Here is a 4,361-nt window from a genome sequence, read left to right on the forward strand (position 1 = left end):
ATGGTCTGTTACAGTGTGGTAACTCATTACCACGTGATCCACACCAGAAAAAATGCGGGATCTGTTCAACAAGTGTGTGAAGGAAGCGAAACCATGAGTCTGATGAGGGCAAATTCAAGGCCTAACCTAGACCTAACATGCGTTATCCTCTAAAACATTGATCGAAACCAGGTTTAGTGGACTGTTTCAGTGTGGTTACTCAGTACTACGTGATCCATACCAAAAAAAGCCCAGGATCTGGACATCAAATATGAGAAATAAGCGAAAGTATGAGCCTGATGGGTGCAAATCCCAGACCTAGCATAGACCTAACACGCGTTATCCTCTAAAATATTGATCGAAACCAGGTTTAATCGACTGTTTCAGTGTGGTCCCAGATTACTACGTGATCCAAACCAGAAGAAGCACAGGATCTGGCCAACAACTATGTGTAATATGCGAAAGTATTAGCCTCATGGGGGCAAATCACAGACCTGACCCAGACCTAACATGTGTTATCCACTAAAATATTGATCGAGACCAGGTTTAGTCGTCTGTTTCAGTGTGGTACCACACTACTATGTGATCCAAACCAGAAAAAGACCAGAATCTGGCCATCAAGTATGAGAAATATGCGAAAGTATGAGCCTGATGTGTGCAAATCCCAGACCTAACCTAGACCTAACATGTGTTATCCTCGAAAATGTTGATCGAAACTAGGTTTAATGGACTGCTTCAGTGTGGTACCACATTACTACGTGTTCGAAACCAGATAAAACCCTGGATCTGTTCAACAATTATGTGAAGAATGCGAAGGTATGAGTCTGATGAGGGCAAATCCCAGGCCTGTCCTAGACCTAAAATGAGTTTATCCTCTAAAATATTGATCGAAACCAGGTTTAATGGACTGTTTCAGTGTGGTACCACATTACTACGTGATCCAAAGCTGTGATAGCCCAGGATCTGTTCAAGAAGTATGTGAAGAACGAGGAAGTATGAGACTGATGAAGGCAAATCCCAGACCTAATCCAGACCTAACATGCGTTATCCTCAAAAATATTGATCGAGATCAGGTTTATTCGACTGTTTCAGTGTGGTACCACATTACTACGTGATCCATACCAGAAAAAGACCAGAATCTGGCCATCAAGTATCAGAAATATGCGAAAGTATGAGCCTGATGAGAGCAAATCCCAGACCTAACCTAGACCTAACGTGCGTTAACTTCTAAAATATTGATTCGAAACCAGGTTTAATGGTCTGCTACAGTGTGGTACCACACTACCATGTGATCCAAACCAGAAAAAACCCAGGATCTGTTCAAGAAGTATGTGCGGAATGAGAAAGTATGAGACTGATGAGGGCAAATCCAAGGCCTAACCTAGACCTCACATGCGTTATCCTCTAAAACATTGATCGAAACCAGGTTTAGTGGACTGTTTCAGTGTGGTACCACATTACTACGTGATCCAAACCAGAAAAAATCCGGGATCTGTTCAACAAGTGTGTGGAGAAAGCGTAAGCATGAGTCTGATGAGGGCAAATCCAAGGCCTAACCTAGACCTAATATGCGTTATCCTCTAAAACATTGATCGAAATCATGATTAGTGGACTGTTTCAGTGTGGCACCACATTACTACGTGATCCAAACCAAAAAAAGCCCAGAATCTGGCCATCAAGTATGAGAAATATGCGAAAGTATGAGCCTGATGAGAGCAAATCCCAGACTTAACTTAGACCTAACGTGCGTTAACTTCTAAAATATTGATCGAAACCATGTTTAATTGTCTGTTACAGTGTGGTAACACATTACCACGTGATCCACACCAGAAAAAATCCGGGATCTGTTCAACAAGTGTGTGGAGAAGGCGAAAACATGAGTCTGATGAGGGCAAATCCAAGGCCTAACCTAGACCTAACGTGCGTTATCCTCTAAAACATTGGTTGAAACCAGGTTTAGTGGACTGTTTCAGTGCGGCACCACATTACTACGTGATCCAAACCAAAAAAGCCCAGAACCTGGACATCAAGTATGAGAAATATGCGAAAGTATGAGCCTGATGGGTGCAAATCCCAGACCTAGCATAGACCTAACATGCGTTATCCTCTAAAATATTGATCGAAACAGGTTTAATGGTCTGTTTCAGTGCGGTAACATATTACCACGTGATCCAAACCAGAAAAAACCCAGGATCTGGCCAACAAATATGTGAAAAATGTGGAAGTATGAGACTGAAGAGGGCAAATCCCAGACCTAACCAAGACCTAACATGCGTTATCCTCTAAAATATTGATCGAAACCAGGTTTAATCGACTGCTTCAGTGTGGTCCCACATTACTACGTGATCCAAACCAGAAGGAGCCCAGGATCTGGCCAACAAGTATGTGAAATATCAGAAAGTATTAGCCTCATGGGGGCAAATCACAGACCTGACCCAGACCTAACATGTGTTATCCTCTAAAATATTGATCAAAACCAGGTTTAATGGACTGTTTAAGTGTGGTACCACACTACTATGTGATCCAAACCAGAAAAAACCCAGGATCTGTACAAGAAGTATGTGAAGAATGAGGAAGTATGAGACTGATGAGGGCAAATCCTAGACCTAATCCAGACCTAACATGCGTTATCCACTAAAATATTGTTCGAGACCAGGTTTAGTCGTGTTTCATTGTGGTACCACATTACCACTTGATCCAAACCAGAAAAGCCCGGGATCTGTTCAACAAGTATGAGATATATGCGAAAGTATGATCCTGATAAGAGCAAATCCCAGACATAACCTAGACATAACATGCGTTATCCTCTAAAATATTGATCGAAACCAGGTTTAATGGACTGTTTCAGTGTAGATCCACATTACTGCGTGATCCAAACCAAAAAAAGCCAGAATCTGGTCATCATGTATGAGAAACATGCGTAAGTATGAGCCTGATGTGTGCAAATCGCAGCCCTAACCTAGACCTAACGTGCGTTAACTTCTAAAATATTGATCGAAACCATGTTTAATGGTCTGTTACAGTGTGGTAACACATTACCACGTGATTCACACCAGAAAAAATCCGGGATCTGTTCAACAAGTGTGTGAAGAAAGCGAAAGCATGAGTCTGATGAGGGCAAATCCAAGGCCTAACCTAGACCTAGCATGCGTTATCCTCTAAAACATTGATCGAAACCAGGTTTAGTGGACTGTTTCAGTGTGGCACCACATAACTACGTGATCCAAACCAAAAAAAGCCCAGAATCTGGACATCAAGTATGAGAAATATGCGAAAGTATGAGCCTGATGTGTGCAAATCCCAGACCTAACCTAGACCTAACGTGCGTTAACTTCTAAAATATTGATCGAAACCATGTTTAATGGTCTGTTACAGTGTGGTAACACATTATCACGTGATCCACACCAGAAAAAATCGGGGATCTGTTCAACAAGTGTGTGAAGAAAGCGAAAGCATGAGTCTGATGAGGGCAAATCCAAGGCCTAACCTAGACCTAACATGCGTTATCCTCTAAAACATTGATCGAAACCAGGTTTAGTGGACTGTTTCAGTGTGGCACCACATTACTACGTGATCCAAACCAAAAAAAGCCCAGAATCTGGACATCAAGTATGAGAAATATGCGAAAGTATGAGCCTGATGAGAGCAAATCCCAGACCTAACCTAGACCTAACGTGTGTTAACTTCTAAAATATTGATCGAAACCACGTTTAATGGTCTGTTACAGTGTGGTAACTCATTACCACGTGATCCACACCAGAAAAAATGCGGGATCTGTTCAACAAGTGTGTGAAGGAAGCGAAACCATGAGTCTGATGAGGGCAAATTCAAGGCCTAACCTAGACCTAACATGCGTTATCCTCTAAAACATTGATCGAAACCAGGTTTAGTAGACTGTTTCAGTGTGGTAACTCAGTACTACGTGATCCAAACCACAAAAAGCCCACGATCTGGACATCAAGTATGAGAAATAAGCGAAAGTATGAGCCTGATGGGTGCAAATCCCAGACCAAGCATAGACCTAACATGCGTTATCCTCTAAAATATTGATCGAAACCAGGTTTAATCGACTGTTTCAGTGTGGTCCCACATTACTACGTGATCCAAACCAGAAGAAGCCCAGGATCTGGCCAACAAGTATGTGAAATATGCGAAAGTATTAGCCTCATGGGGGCAAATCACAGACCTGACCCTGACCTAACATGTGTTATCCTCTAAAATATTGATCAAAACCATGTTTAATCGACTGTTTCAGTGTGGTACCACACTACTATGTGATCCAAATCAGAAAAAACCCAGGATCTGTTCAAGAAGTATGTGAGGAATGAGGAAGTATGAGACTGATGAGGGCAAATCCAAGGCCTAACCTAAACCTCACATTC

This window comes from Colletes latitarsis, unplaced genomic scaffold (genome assembly GCF_051014445.1).
Source record: "Colletes latitarsis isolate SP2378_abdomen unplaced genomic scaffold, iyColLati1 scaffold0007, whole genome shotgun sequence".
Taxonomy (NCBI): domain Eukaryota; kingdom Metazoa; phylum Arthropoda; class Insecta; order Hymenoptera; family Colletidae; genus Colletes; species Colletes latitarsis.